Source organism: Gymnoscopelus microlampas (assembly GCF_963454915.1).
Source record: "Gymnoscopelus microlampas genome assembly, chromosome: 13".
NCBI lineage: Eukaryota > Metazoa > Chordata > Actinopteri > Myctophiformes > Myctophidae > Gymnoscopelus > Gymnoscopelus microlampas.
Window position 1 is genome coordinate 16,377,978 of NC_139950.1, and position 16,277 is coordinate 16,394,254.

General features: G+C 41.2%; 1 protein-coding gene across 3 annotated transcripts in view; it reads right to left on the reverse strand.

The window, feature by feature from the left end:
• sgms1a (sphingomyelin synthase 1a) overlaps positions 1–16,277 on the reverse strand; it is a 51,537-nt gene that overhangs the window by 24,597 nt on the left and 10,663 nt on the right. Inside the window, exon 1 of one of the 3 annotated variants that reach the window (XM_084077270.1) lies at positions 7,218–7,338. The exons of 1 other annotated variant lie outside the window; for it this stretch is intronic. The gene's annotated coding sequence lies outside the window, so the exon portion shown is untranslated. Of the gene's footprint in view, positions 1–7,217; positions 7,339–16,277 lie in introns of those variants that run through there. One more of the 3 variants, XM_084077271.1, reaches the window with a different exon arrangement.

Consider the following 16,277-nt stretch of genomic DNA (forward strand, 5'->3'; position numbering starts at 1 on the left):
TGTTAAATGACAGTGAAAAGTGAATATGCAATAACTTTGTACTCTGCACTATGCACTTTTTTTGACTGATATTCTTGCCCTGTGTTTACTTTTATTGAGTGTTTTTAAGTTGTATTATCATGTTTTTATGTTTTTTATGGCTTCGACTTAAAGGACAACTTTGTTTTTTTACAACCAAGGTTTATATTTTAGCTTGTAATTAAAGTAAATAAATGATGAGTGTAATTTTTTTTTCATTTACTGCTTTCAATAGTTTTAGCATTTTTTGCGATATTTTTTACAGTGGGCGGGGGCATTCTGTCCGGTGGCTAAATATGCCTTTTTTACACAATAAAAAAGGTCCGGCTGTCTGAGATGGCCAGATGTGAGTTATTGGGGGCTAGAAGAGCTACTGTAAATAATAATAAAGAAAACGGCGGGTTAATGTGTTAAAAAAATACATATTTAGCCACCGGACAGAATGCCCCCGCCCACTGTGAAAACACTGTAAAAAAGATTGTGAAAATTGCTAAAACTATAGAAAGCAGTAAATTTAAAATTTTTAACACTCATCTTTTATTTACTTTAATTACAATCTAAAACATAAACATTGGTTGTAAAAAAACAAAGTTGTCCTTTAAGACTTCCAAGTGGGCCCTGCATGGATCCAGAAAAGGTTGGGGAGGAACCGTTGCCAGCATAGGAGATCCATTTCCTCAGATAAAGGAAATGGAACTTGCAATGCAGAACGTTTCGCTGCTTCTGACAAAAGAAGTTTGGACTAGATTTGGTCTTTTTTTTTCCTTCCCTCTGGAGGTCATGGGCAGTGTGACAAGACCAGGATACCGCTGAACTGCACATCTGTCACGCAACAGAGGACATGCTGCTGTATGTGAATAACTATTACTCCTGCAACACAAAGAGGTTGTTTTAGCCATCAAGAACAGTGCTTCTCAAATTTTTAGGGCCGCGACCCCCCAAAATAATCATATTTGAACTGGGGACCCCCCCTCGCCCCCACCCAGGCCAGGACAAGCACTTGGAATTGTAGGAGTTGAGGCATTACGTTTAGTTTGACTCGGTTCCACAGATATATATTGTGAAAATAGACAATCGGTAAATTGACCGTTAGATCGGCTATTTAAAGAGATGTTGCCTCTTTCTTAGTTAATATTTGAATAGTATACTTTGTCGATGACTTTTGACGCAGTAATGGTCTTATTATTTTTTGTATTCTTTCATTTTAGAGATATTAAAAAGGTCTTAAAAGCCCTTAAATTGTCACTTTAGAAATGTACAGATACCCTTACTGACACGTACTGCATGTTGGTTTGCTTACTGTTGAGTGTGTCAAAACAATGTTGCACATTCAGCTAATCATCTGGGGGACCCCCAAAAATAATTTGGGGACTCCTCTGAGGGTCCCGACCGACAGTTTGAGAACCACTGATCTAGAGCAGGCTTTGACTGTATACATGTCCCCACAAATACAATAGGCCTGTCCCATGTACATATAATTGACTGATCGCAATTATTTAAGAGATCAATGCGTTCCCGGTTCCCGGTTAATGTTGATTAACATTTTGAACCATTACTCCTAAAACGGCTTCATTACCATATTCTTGTCATCTGTGTGGAAAGAAAATCATTACAGGTGCTGCTGTCACTGTCTATGTTTGTTGTTCTTTTTTACACTTATTTTGTAACATTATTTTCAACACACAAAAGGCAAGAGACAATCACTGTCTATATTTACCTAGTATCCTGGTTACTTTGTAGCACTTAGCTTAATTGCTTTCCGTTACCTTTATTTACCCAGGGTAGGTATGCTGACTGAGCATGAGTGTTCTTTTTCAGCAACGCCCTGCACACACACACGGTGTTGGTGGGGGCTTCCCGACACAGACTTTTCCCTGCCGGTCCAGGGGATTGAACCGGGAACCTTTCGTCACAAAACTCGCTCTTCTAACCTTTAGGCCAGTGGTTCTCAAAATGTCAAGACAAGGTCTCCACAAATTGATGGCTGCGTCCCCCATCTCAAAAATATTTTGTGCCAGGGATCCCCAGATGCAAAGATTTGAGTAAAAAAAAATTGCTTTAAAAAAAAAATACATCTATTGAAAGATTTGCACAGATTTTCAAGATTTATCAAAAATAGCAGATCTACAAGCTCATAGCACGGCACGAAGTGACGCGCTATGAGCTTGTATATCTGCTATTTTTGAATAGTCAAAGTATAAAATATGGATAATGTGATTAAAACGATTGTGACGCTATATTAACTAATTTAGCTGGGGACCCCCGGACCCCACTTTGAGAACCACTGCTTTAGGCTACCACTGCCACACTACTTGACCCCATAGTTTGGTGACTTGGCGTTCATACCAAAAGCCTAGAAATAGTCCAAAAAATTGACTTATCTAAAATGTTGGGACTCCTTTTCCTTGTGGATTAGTTCTGGAATGTCCTGGTTACTGAAATCATATTGTAGCTGTCGGGCAGAAACCTCTTATCTCCATATTCTATTCATTCATATTTAACTTTCTTCGTAAATAAACACCCTACTTCATCACGCTACAGTGTCAGTACAAAAGCAGCCAAAGTAGCAGATCTACAAGCTTGCTTGTAGATCTTCTACTTTTGCCATTTTTTTATTTGAATCCTGAAAAGTAACAGTTTTGGACATATGAGGTTTCCACCCGACAGAGATGATTTAGCCTGTCTTTTGGTGACTTAGCGTTCATACCATTTACTCTGATCTTGACCTTTGTAAGTTACTCTGGAAGTCTGGATAAGAGCGTCTGCTTAAAAGCCTAGAATTGTAAATAGTCTAAAGAATTGGACTTATCTAAAAAATGTCGGACCCCTTTTCCTTGTGGATTAGTTGTGGAATGTTCTGGTTCGTGACATCATATACTGGATTCTTTTTAGCCTTGGGAGGATATGATCATGTAAAAACATTATACATTGCCAGACCTGTGCCCGTCGGGCACCGGCCTACTTGGGAACAATGAAAATAGGGAATGCATGCCCCACCCCGTTATGCAATACCTGTTATACCCGTTGTCATAGCACCCGTTTTAACCGTCTGTCTGTCTGTCTGTGTCCCTTTTGTGTCCATATATGGAGATCTCTGTATCTGTCTGTCTGCCTGTATCCCTTTTGATGCACATGCGTATGTGGAGATCTCTATATCCATCTGTCCTTGTCCCTTTAATGCCCATATATGGAGATCCCTGATGTTATCAGTGTGTAGTGGGGGGTCCTATATGGGCATATATGGGCCTGCCCCTATATGGGCATATGGGGGGAGGGGGTTCGGCAGTTGTGGAAAGTCCTTGTGCAGTGGTAAATGTCTGTGGAGAATGTCTGAAAAGTGCAAACTGACTGTGAAAAGTCTGGGGCTGGGGCTGGGGTTGCCATGGCAATCAATCAATTGGCTTCTACCGCCTATCCTACCGACCCGACGCCGGGCACTGCACTCCCTCGGGTCGTCTGCGACGCGTGTCGAATTTGAAGTCGGTCGGTCGAACAGTTCTCGATATACGTGGGGACGTACATACATACGTACGTAGAGATTCGGTGCATCTATTGTAAGAAGATACAAGTAAAGGCTGCACACCGTTATTGCTCCCACTCAAAATATACATAAAGCACCAAAGTAAAAGTACTGAAGTGTTTTGAATCTGTCAAAACTTTTTCCAAAAAAGATTAAAAAAAAAGAACGCATCACTCCATCTCTTATCTAAGATCAAATGGGCAGCACACATTATGTTCCATTTTATGTTGGGTGGTGGTGATCTCTTAACCTTCATAATCATAATCCTGTCAAAGCTAAATGTGTCCCGGAGACAGTCAGAAATAAATGACACATAGAAACAAAAACTCCAACAGGGCTGTCGCTGTCCTGATGGATTAGCAAACTAACAGGACTTGAGTGTGACGACTTGTGACACATCATGCGTCACGCTCCTGTTCCTCTTTGCATTCTTTGTTTTCCATTTCTCTCCATTATGCACCTCCTTAATAAAAGGAGAAAACCCCTATTCATAAACATAATGAGAAACAGAGGACCATGGATAGGAGCATTCTCTTATCCACTTAAACACCTATAGTTGCAGCTCCCCCATGGACTAAGGACTAATGACTAATATGACTCTTGTACTGGTGTCTCTGTAGTCTCTTTCAGACATGCATTATCCAAGTTTTCCAGAGTTCAAACGGAGGGGCTGTATGTATGAACACAACATTCCGGCTCAGTAGGATCGGACATGCAACAGATTTTATGCAGGCAGGACCCTTGACTTAAAGGAGTAGTTCACCCAAAAAATGACTTATTTTCTATCAATTACACACCCCATGAAGCCTTGGATTCATGGATATCTTTTTGTTTTTGTCGCATTCCTAAGCCAATAATTTGATGACCGGCAGAAAGATCCTAACGATGCTAAGTATATTTAAAAAATTGCAGATCTACAAGCTCATAGCAGTGCCGCGCTATGAGCTTGCAGAAATCTTAAAATGACACAGATGCGTTCCCGGTCTTAATGATTTATTGGGTATAAAAATAACACGTGTACCAGAGCTTGAAAAGGTAAGCGAGGAGGGATCATAATGTGTGTGAACGCATCTGAAACGGACATCCTCCTGTTGCATGCTACATGTATGAAGGGCCAACACCGGACAATGTCCCGACCTGATTCCCCGGACATTTTCCAGTGTTCATATGTGAGAGGGGCTCATCTTTTATTCCTCCTGTGTTCTCAAAAGACAGTTCTTTCTGTCTTTTGTATGACTCCTGTAACTGCCCTGGTGACTACATTTCCCTTGTGGGGTCATTAACTATCAATCTGACTTTTTTCCCCCTCTACACCAAATCTCTTCACCGAAAATAGCCGATCTACAAGCTCACGAGTTCAACATGTCGCGAGTTGTGAGCTTGTAGGTCGGCTATTTTTGCCAAAGGTTCGCCCCAGAATAGGAACACTACGGTTCATGTGGTACAGGAACACTTTTTTGTTATTATAAAAAAAAAACAAGGGAGAGAGCGGAAAAGGAAAAAGGCGACAGAGCAATTTGGAAGATGATGATTTGTGTCTGTGGAAAAACTGAGTCTTAGCACACAGGACTTCCCAAGAGAGAAAGAGAGAGAGAGAGAGAGAGCGTTGAACCCTCAACCTTCCCCCGGGACAATTATGTCAAAGCCGACACAAATATAAACACACCACCACCCTTCTCTTTCACAGCCCGGCTTAACGCCGGCGATGATGCTGCGAGGTGAGGTCCACCAACCTGGCCAGCGCTCTGGACGCCAAGAATGGAACCCAGTGACTCATTCACAACAGCTAAGCCACAGACTAATCTTGATGAATTGGAAATCATCTGACTCTACCTCTCATACTCTATTGTGTCTATCTATCTTGACAGGAGTGCTGTCCTGCTGATTGCAACGTATATTGACATCTATATGTCTTGTAAGAACCTAGTCTATTTTATCGATTTCAATAAAAAATTAATAACTTCGATTGTTTTTTTCTTAATTGGGTTCTATACGAGGCAATTCAATGCCTGTATGGTGGAGATATGTATGCAATGAATGCTTCTGTTAAAATCAAATAAACAAAGTTTTTTTTAAAGATAAGATAAGCCACCTTTCAGCCAACGAGAGGCCCTAATTCACACCGGTGGTGTAAACTCCCTATGAGGACACATACGCACCAAATTCATTCTGCCTCAACTAATAGTGGCATATACAGTATGTATGTAGGCATTGATTATATCGTTGCTGTCGGGCAGAAACCTCTTATCTCCATATTTTAACTTTGTGTTTTTTCGTAAACTAACGCCCTACTTGATCATACTACAGCGTCACACAAAAGCATCAAAAGTAGCAGATCTGCAAGCTCGAAACGCATCGCTTTGCGCCGTGTTTTGAGCTTGCAGATCTGCTACTTTTTTCTTGTTTTTATTTGACTTCTGAAAAGTGACCGTTTTGGACTTATGAGGTTTCTACCCGACAGACGATATATCAACATGCATAATATACACATCGCAAAAGAAATATAAATATAAATAATCAGAGATATAAAGAATGTTTTTGCTTGGAATAGAATTTAGAAGAGCATGTTTTAAGGGGAGCGGTGAAAAACTGTATTGCCAGGTTGGTGGTATGTATATTCATAGGTAAACCAAGAACCTATCATCAGTCTAAACAGTAGAATATCAAAAGCTGTACATTGAAACTATACACACTATAGGATACCAGGTCTACAAATGAACCTGGCATCATGTTCTCCCCGTGTCTCCTAGGGTAGTTAATACCCTCACAAAAACATGTAGTAAACCTGGTCACTATACTGCCTCCCCCTGGTCAGCCGGGGCGCCTGATGGAGGAGAAGGGAACTGGTTGGAATAACGTGTTCCTTCCACGCGCTATGTCCAACCAGGGAAACTCCCCCCTGTCGGGTGATAAGAAGCGGCCTTCAGCTTGGGCTCTCCCTAGGCTGGCAGAGGGTAGGTAGTGCCCAGGATTACATAGGCAATTGGCACTGGGTGAAAAAATGTGGGTTACAAAATCGTGGGATAAAAATTATTAAAAAAAAAAAAAAATGAACCTGGCATCTGTCTAATAACATGCTCTCTAAATGACATTTTATCATTTGCATAAGCCTGCAAGGTCGTCAAGGCTAGGGCAAGTGCTGCTTCAGTGAAAGCCTTCCCCACATTAAGAGAACACACACAGTAGTACGGAGCCCTGAGGCCCTCCGCTCAAACATATGGGGTTTAAGTGGTTAAATTCAACAGAGGCCCCGATTCACTCTCTCTACAGAGTGTCAAGAATACACACACACACACAACAGAACCATGCTGGCCCGTTATACATGTAGGCAATGTTACAGAATACCTGTTCTACTGGCTTAATGATTACCTGTGGCCACATGTCTGTACCAGACGGTGGAGAGGGTGTACTTGGCATCACAATGTACCAAAAAGTAAAGAACTCACAACAAGCTTGCCTTGTACATCTGCTGAATAGCTGACGTATAGAATGTGGGTTTTGCATTCATAATAAAAATCTGCAAAGTAAGTTGTAGTGGACTAAGTACAATATTTACAATATTTGATGTAGCAGAATAGGCATCGTAAAACTTAACACTCAAGTGAAGTACCTCAAAGTTGCACAGCAGCACTTGAGTAAATGTACTTAAGTTACTTTCCACCAACTGCTTAATAATTACCTGTGGCCTCGCCTGCCAACATGTCTTACCCGTTAACCCCCTCAGTCCTCTAGCGGTGTAGTCATTTCCTCTTCATCTCTAACCTGCTCTATAGCAACATGTGACTGGAAGAGGAGAGGAGGAAGAATAGCTCCACTGAACAGAAACCAGTTCTCCACCTCTCCCATTCCCCTCCCAGGCCTGCGCCACACACACACACACACACACACACACAGAGCAACAATATCTGGATGTACCGTAACACCGCCCATTCTCTCCAACAACCCTCCACACCCTCCTTTTATCTCTGCTCTCTTGATCCCTCCTCGCTGCTTACCTTTTCAAGCTCTGGTACACGTGTTATTTTTATACCCAATAAATCAAAAGGCGATTATTATCGCATTTATCTCAGTTTTTATTCAATTTGTTTCCCCCCCCTTGTAATTCTCAGCTTGTTGAAATAAACAATTACTGACACATTCTCTTGGGAAAAAAATGTCCCATTGTGCTGGTAAACGTTTGAATAGCATTTGATTTGTTTGAAAGCTGCAACATAAATCAAGTTTTGGTTGATTGATTGAACTCTCACTCTCTCTCCTCTCCTCCCGAGAGATGGCCGGCAACTGCTATTTTCACTTTAAAAAAAACTATAATAACCTTTCATTAATCGTAATAGAAGCAAAAGTTTGAAATAATCGTGAGACTGATTCACAGACATATCAACCAGACCTATTCCTTCAGAGAATACGTTTTTTCCTGATACATAGGCCCAGATGTTGTATAAACTGAAGCCACGTGGCAACCAACCTTGCATAACCAACAAAACAATGACAGTGATGTGAAAAAAAAATGAAACTAGTAAAGCACACGTTCTCAAAAGAAACTCTTTCAAGGGCATCCTTTGTTTGCCTTTCCTCTTGGCCCCCTTTGGGTGTAGACCTTTCCCTTTGACCAAGCTGTATTTGACACAGTAGTCTCCCATTACAGAACTTTATCTTTTGAGACCGGCTATGGTTGAACATATCACTCTCACCTGTATCACTTTACACCTTGCTTTCAGAATGCCGTACACGTAGACGACACAAGGCAAATATTTACCCAACTTGACGCGAGCCTGGTGTCCGTTAATCCATTAAGACCGGGGACGCATCCGTGTCATTTTTTAATTTCTTTGGCTATTCAAAAATAGCAGATATACAAGCTCATAGTGCGGCACTGAGTGCCACGGTACAAGCTTGTAGATCTGCTATTTTTGAAAAATCATTGCTCTTTTGAAAATTTTAGCTAATCTTTGAATATATATTTCTTAAGCTACATTTAAAATGTAGTCGAGTTACAAACTACATTTGTAACTCAAATCGTAGTTTCTGGGGGTCCCTGGAACTGAATATTTTGAGATGGGGGGTCCGCGGCCAAATACATAATTATGGGTGTCCTTGACCGGAACGATGTTGATAACCACTGATATTATAGCAACATGTTTCAGAAAACTGTTTTCAGATTTAGAAGACATTTTGTAGAATCGGCCTCAGTTCTGAATGAGTTAAAAGGTACCAGGGTGAAAAATTAACAGTATGTTGACTAAATGAGAATGAAAACCTCACTCTGGTAACATTACCGCACTGGTTTTCAAAGTGGGGTCTGGGGACCCCCAGGGGTCATTGAGGGGGGTCCGAAGCAAAATAAGTTAACATAGCAGCAGAATCAGTTTAACCACTTTAAACCTATATACATATTACATACATACATCGGCTACATTGTTTGAAAATAGCTGATCTACAAGCTCACGGTGTGTTGCGAATCGAGGCACTGTGAGCTTGTATATTTGCTATTTTTCCAAAGATCAACATTTTTTTTTTTTTTTAAACAACTCTACAAATCTTGTATGGAGGACCCTGGCGTTTTTAGATGGGGGTCGGCAGCCAAATACACATTAATCTGGGGGTCCCTGACATGAAAACGTTTGAGAACCACTGCAATACAGAACATACACTTCACCAAAGCACTGAGGTTAGGCTTATTTTCGGATTTTCAAAACCTCACATCCTGTGGAAATGTAGTCATCATGATATCCTCCTAATGGCAGGAAATGAAATAGATTTGCATTTATGTTACTGTACATCTATACATAGTAGCTGTGTTGCTTAAAGGACGACTTCGCCCATCTTCATATAATTGGTCCTCACTAATGCTCTGTTTTGTCTGTGTCTCAGAGGAGGGCTGTGGACAGTACAGAAATCTGCCTACCAGTGACATCATCGTTAGGCGGATAGGTGGGATTTAAGATATATTATTACATTTTGTATTAACGCGAGAACTACAGTATGGCTTGCATTATAGCATGCTAACTTTCCAGGAATAGTAGTATATATATACAGTATAGTATATAACTAGTTACAAAGTGTCTTTGTTATAAGTTGTAATAAACATTACAAACATTTATAACAAGTGTTATGAAGCATTGTAAGTGCATTGTAATGCATTATGATGCATTACAATGCATTATAAATGTGGTTATAACACATTATACACCGACCTATAAATATAAAACAAACTGGGAGTACCAGTGACAACCAGGAACAGACTGGGTGATGACCATGAAGAGTGTGGTGACATCTGGAGAGACAGAGGACGGCCGGAGAGACGGCGACCCGGGGTGGAGAGGGTTGGCAGCCCAAACCACTTCTTCCGTGAGGAAGAACCAAAAGCTACAGGCTGCGGTGAAACCTGCAGGGAGGGTTTAATCCATCAAGGCAGAGTGAGATGTTTGTGCCCAGCAGCAACGACGACGTTGCAACGCACAGAAAATCCCCTACTTCTGTTCAGGCGGAGGAGGAGCCAGGCCCTGAGGCAACCCACAGTGCCTAGAGCCTCCTAGTGTCGCCAACACCAGCTGCAACATCTCAACTAACCTGGCCTAGCATCGGCCGGACTGATGGCGTGGATTCACTCACAAAGTGTGGATCTGCGTTGTCGGTCAGGCTAACCCTAACCCCTAATTAGGCAGTAGCATGCCACTTGGACACAAGCCGGGGTCTGATCAGCCTCGGTCGGGTCGCCTGGAGGAGGGTGTCTGTTGCAAGACCCAAAACACCCAGTAACTCCAGGTAACAACACAGATGATGTGTCCAAGTTTGTGCATCAGTTGATGTTTTATTAACTAAAGTCTTACCAACTTTTTTTCATATTTCTATGATTAATAGTTCTTTTACTACATTTACTATTCTGTATCTGGCCTGTGATTCATTACTGCTGCCACTGACAACTGAATTCCCCCCGCGGGAATCAATAACGGACCATGACCATCCATCTTCAGAATACAATCAAAAGACAAATTCTGACAGCAAGTTTTTTTTTTACCAAATATGTTGACACATGTACACCAATTATACTTAGACATAACATTATGCAACTACATTTTACGCTGATGACAACTGTTTAGGTAGCTTAACAACAAGTTAAGGCACCCCAACGCAGCAGACCAGAGAAGAACAGCACAACAATCTAAGAAGCCCTGGCCTGTAGTCACATTGCACCCACCCAGTGCAGGCCTCTGTGCATCATGGTTGCAAAAGCTACTAAGTCTACTATTGCACTGTTTCCCAAACTCTGAGTCTGGACCCATTCGTGGGTCGTGGACCGACTTTTATGGGTCACGAGTAAATATCCCCTTTTTTATTATCATTATTATTATTTCAAAAGATTTTCAAAAAATTCCACAAAAAAAAGGCTTCATTTTTTTAAAAGAATGTCATATATAAATACAAGTATATATAAAGTCGTGAAAATAGCCTATCTACATGCTCACAACGCAGATATTTTTAGGTCCCAGGGAGACATAACATTTCTCTCTTAGGCCTCAAGCTAAAACGTTTGGGAACCAGTATACTAATGCAGTGTGGCACGCTTGATTTACTTGAGTATTTCCATCTTTTCATATGCCTACTTTATACTTGTCCTCGACTACATCTCAGAGGCAAATAACATACTTTTTTACTCTGCTACAAATATTTGACAGCTTTAGCTAGAAGTTAATTTGCAGATATTATTACAAAACATACCAATTAAGCTTCATTTTATAATTCGGCAAATTTTCGGATTAGCCAAAGTATTATTTTTGAAAAGGTTTGACAAATTGTGCAACTTTTGAGTACTTTTACTTTATTTAATGTAAGTATATTTTGAATACAAGTAAAACTTTTGAACACAGGACTTTTTAAACAGAGCATTTCTACATTGTGGTATTGTTACTTTTACTTGCGTAAAACAAAATCCAAGTCCTTCTTCCACCGACCACTGTCTGCTAATATGTCCAGAAGCCAGCATAGAACAGGCTGTCTTTTGTTGAAAACAAACTGTTTGGGGGAAAGATACTCGATTCAAAGATGCTTTGGCTGCACAGTGGAGGAGGCAGACGAGATGAATAAAATGCTTGGAATGTGCAGCATGTCACTGATTATATTGCTTGTGTTTTGACAGAGGACCAAAGGTATTGGCCTATGAACACGAGCACTGTCAGTTTGTTTTGGACATTGTTGACACATCCCTGCTGCGGCTGGAAGAAGTACTCTATTTTTTAAACAAGGTAGAAATACTGTACTTTCCACCCTTGTTTGTTTTACACAAATCCCCACTGCTGGTGGAGAGCCAACTTTATATCGTCGCTGCTGGGCAGAAACCTCTGATCTCCGTATTCTAACTTTTGTGTTTTTTCGTAAATTAAAGCCCTACTTGATCATACTACAGCGCCACGCAAAAGCATCAAAAGTATCAGATCCGCAAGCTCGAAACGCAGCACGAAGGCACACGTTTTGAGCCTGTCGATCTGCTACTTTTGCCATTTTTGAATTTGAATCCTGAAAACTAACAGTTTTGCACATATGAGGTTTCCACCCGACAGAGACGTGAAAATGTGTTCCAAGACTAGGGCTCAAGATGGTTCTTGAACACGTTTGTGCAACAAGGTCGTTATATAGTACCGTATATTGTTCTGTGTACGTTTTTTTTAACAGTAAATACTGTGCATTGTTCTGTAATCTGTATACGACTTTTTTTTGTTTACAGTACGTATATTGTTCTGTATAAGTTGCTTTTGACCCGGTTTGTTTGGCCTTCACAACACCAGGCTCATCTGGGATAGAAGGTACCAAAGGTTCAAATTATAGCCTACTGTTTGCTAGTAGAGTATAAGCTTAAGATTCAATCTGATTTCAGGAATTAGGTCTACGTACAATGTATACTTTTCAATGTGCCACGGGCTCAGAGTTACAAACTGCCAGGTTTCCAGCTTCTTATCTTAAAAATGTAGCTATAGGTATGAGATATGGAAATGTTTATGGGTGTCTTGTTAAACTTCCTCCTATCTACCTCATCCATACTTTCGTTTGATAAAGCCATGTTAAAACTTCTGTAGAAACTTGTATAGTTATAAGTTCAAGTTTGCCCATAATCTTTTATCAGTTGCTTGCATATTTGCACTATTAAATTGTGAGAAAACTGCATTTACTTACGCATCTGAACTGCATTTATGCCGTGTGACTAAAGTAAATAAGCAACTGAGGTCATTTATAAAACTGCCAAAAAACAATGTCGGCATCGGTACAAACAACCTACAGAGATCAAGTTGACAGAACGATGTGGCCTTTCAGAGCAAATAATTGCTTCTTTTTTTCTTTTTTTTACATGAAGCTTTTTTCTTCCCAGGTTTGCTTCTTCAGGATGAGTCAACTAATGATGACAACAGCTTGTGACACCATTAACCCCAACCAGTATTATAGTTTCTCAATAAAAGATTAAACTGTCTCCCCCATTCATATTGACACACAGTTCTCCTCCATGACTCACACGCGCACAAACACACGCACACACAGGAAAAGAGACATTGTTTGATGTCAGGTATGAAAAGGCTGTTAAGAGAGCGATAAAGCATGAATCTGTATAGAAATCCTCACATAGCATAGATTTAATCTACATCTACATAATGGCATTTTAAAAGTTCATAACCTATACACTGACGTATGCAGGGAGAGAAAAAAGTATTCCTGGTCACCGAGTTCGGTATAGGGCAGGGCAGTTAAGCACAAATATATATAAACCGATATTTAGAACCAATAACCGACTTAATCTGGCTTGTGTAGATTCATCGAATAATCGAGAAGCAGTTTTGTTTCCTTTTATATTTCTTATACATCAACGAATTGACATGAAAGATTCTAATAGATATTTTATAATCATCTAAATAGATTAGTGTTGTAAAATGGTGGCGTATAATAATAGTGAAAATCGCCGAACTACAAGCTCACAGCAACACAAATAGTGGAAATAGCAATGCTTTGCGAGCTTGGAGATCTGTTATTTCCACTACTTCTTAAATAATCGTTCATTAATCATACGAGGAAAAAGTTTGAAATAATTGTAACATTGATTTGATGTCATATCGCCCTGCCCTAGTACAGTACTTGAGATAACAGCAGCAGAGTACATTCATTCATGTTTCACTTTCACAAAAGGACAGCACTGATCATTAATATATTAGCTCTGATGTCTGACATCATCGATGTTTATGACATGCTGCAGTGGTTCTCAAAGTGGGGTCCGGGGACCACCAAGGGTCCTTGAAGGGGTTCCAGGAGGGCCCCCAGATTTTCTGATTTTTTAAATAATATAGCATCCACAATCAGTTTAACCGCTTTCAAACCATTCAATCTGGGAACGCATATCTGTCATTTTAGATTTATTTGGCTATTCAAACACAGCACAAGCCCATAGCGCAGCACCGAGTGCCATGCTATGAGTTTGTAGATCTGCCATTTAAAAAAGAATCTTGAACATTTTGTGCAAATCTTTGAATATACAGTATATTTTTTAAAGCGAACATTTGTACAAAAAATTGTGCCAGCGACCCCCAGAAGCAAAGATCCCCAGTTTGCTTTAAAACGTATATATTTGGGGGCGCTGTGGGCGATGGGGGCGTGTTCTCTCCTCTGTGTCATCAGTGCCCATACCTTAGGTGGGGTTGGTGAAAGGGCCTTTCTGTGTGGAGTTTGCATGTTCTCCCCGTGTCCCCTAGTGTAGGTACCCTCACAAAAGGTAGTAATCTAATCTACATGCAGTAATCCTGGTCTCTATGCTGCCTCCCCCTGGTCAGCCGGGGCGCCTGATGGAGGGGAAAGGAACTGGTTGGAATAACGTGTTCCTTCCTACCGGGGAAAGTCCCCCCTGTCAGGTGATAAGAAGCGGCCTGCTCACTCCTCATGCATTGAAGGAAGCATGAGCTCAGTTCGGGGCTCAGTTCGGGGCTCTCCCAAGGCTGAGGGAGAGGGAAATAGCCGATCTAACAAGCTCAAAATCTGTGGCCAATTGCATAATCAATTTGACATGACAAAAGTTTGAGAACCAGTGCAGCATGCAGCATGTTGCATAATGGCATCTGCCTGATTACAGATATCTGAAGTACTTCACTGACCTCAGGGGAAGGAACATCACAAACACGTAATCTTGGCTGACAACCAGACAAAAGTTCAACTTGATAGAATAGCACAAGAAGAGACACGTGGGACTAACAGGCTACTACTGTTATCAACCAACTGCACCAGGCTCAAGTGGCTTGTGGCTCTTTTTCCACCACAAGAAAAGAAACCAAGTGAACCATGATGATGTGCCATCTAACGTATTTCACGGGTTCTGGAGTTGGTCTCTGTCGGGTGGAAACCTCATTATGTACAAAACAGCAAAAATAGTAGACACGGCGCATTGTGACACGTTTCGAGCTATTATATCTGCTACTTTTGATGCTTTTGTGTGACGCTGTAGTATGATCAAGTATTAATTTACTAAATAACACAAAAAGTTTAAATATGGAGATAAGCGGTTTCTGCCCGACAGCAACGATCTTATTCAATATGCCACAGCTGAGTTTCAGGTAAAGTTCTCAGAATCTAATTTGGGTCCTGCTCAGGAGCTACAGTAGGAACTACTAATAACCTCTCCATTCCCCCCCCCCCCCTTTTTGTGAGCAAAAATAACCGATCAACAACCTCACAACGCTGTAAGCTTATTAGACCGACTATTTTCGCTTCTTTTATGAGGTTTATTTTTATGATGTACCTCTCCAGGGACGATTCTTCCGATTATAATGTAACCAGGCCCGGCGACAACAGGACCATCTCGCCGCCTGAGTCAAGACTGCCAGTTAAAAAAACAAACCTTCTGGTACTTTTTAATTAATAGCGTTTTGGCGTCAAGCCTTCCTCAGCGTGTTAAGAAAGTGGTCAGTGGTGCTGTGTGTACCGGGAGGGACTGATAAGACAGACAGACAGACAGACAGACAGACAGACAGACATTAGCCTCGCGTAGCCACACTATATCACTGCGTGGATACAGTATGAGTCTGGTGCTATCATGAGGACGTTTTTTTCCCCAAGGGGCGGGATCAAAACAATGGCCCTCGACACAATTGGTTAGACCTACAATCAACTACCAATTGCAGTCTCCCATATTCGAATACTGGGCCCTGATTGGTCACCCACGTCTTCTGGAGCAGGAAATGGATTCTCTATATGGAGCGGTGCCAGAGCCAAATCACAGAGTGCTTTTTTTTGCACTCGCAGTTTCGTCTGGTCCCAGGCTAGACTGACATGACAAGGACTTCAGCTGCTGTCGGTAAAAACTAATAATTCGAAAAAAATATCTCGCCCCATACTTACGCACCCCCCAGCCCCACCGTTGTCAGCTAGCGCCAGGTCTGATGTAAACATGTAAACAAAAACATCACAGAACTTCAGGTTCTGGAATGTTATAGGTTATGTAAGGTCCTGGGTGGGTTACCCTGCGCAGTCTAAAAGAGCCATCAATCATCAGGGATAAGTGACCGGCAGGAGTCTGTGACAAACCGCAGTACCAAATGTACATTTGCCCACAATTGGGGGTCTGATTTTATACTTGGTTGCGCATGATATCACTGTACGCGTTGTGCGCTTCCCATTTTCAGTGCGAGACACCTGCACGCTTATGCTACTAAGTATAAATCAGGCTTTACTGTTGCATTACACAGTCCCTACATTACCATAGTTTATTACACAG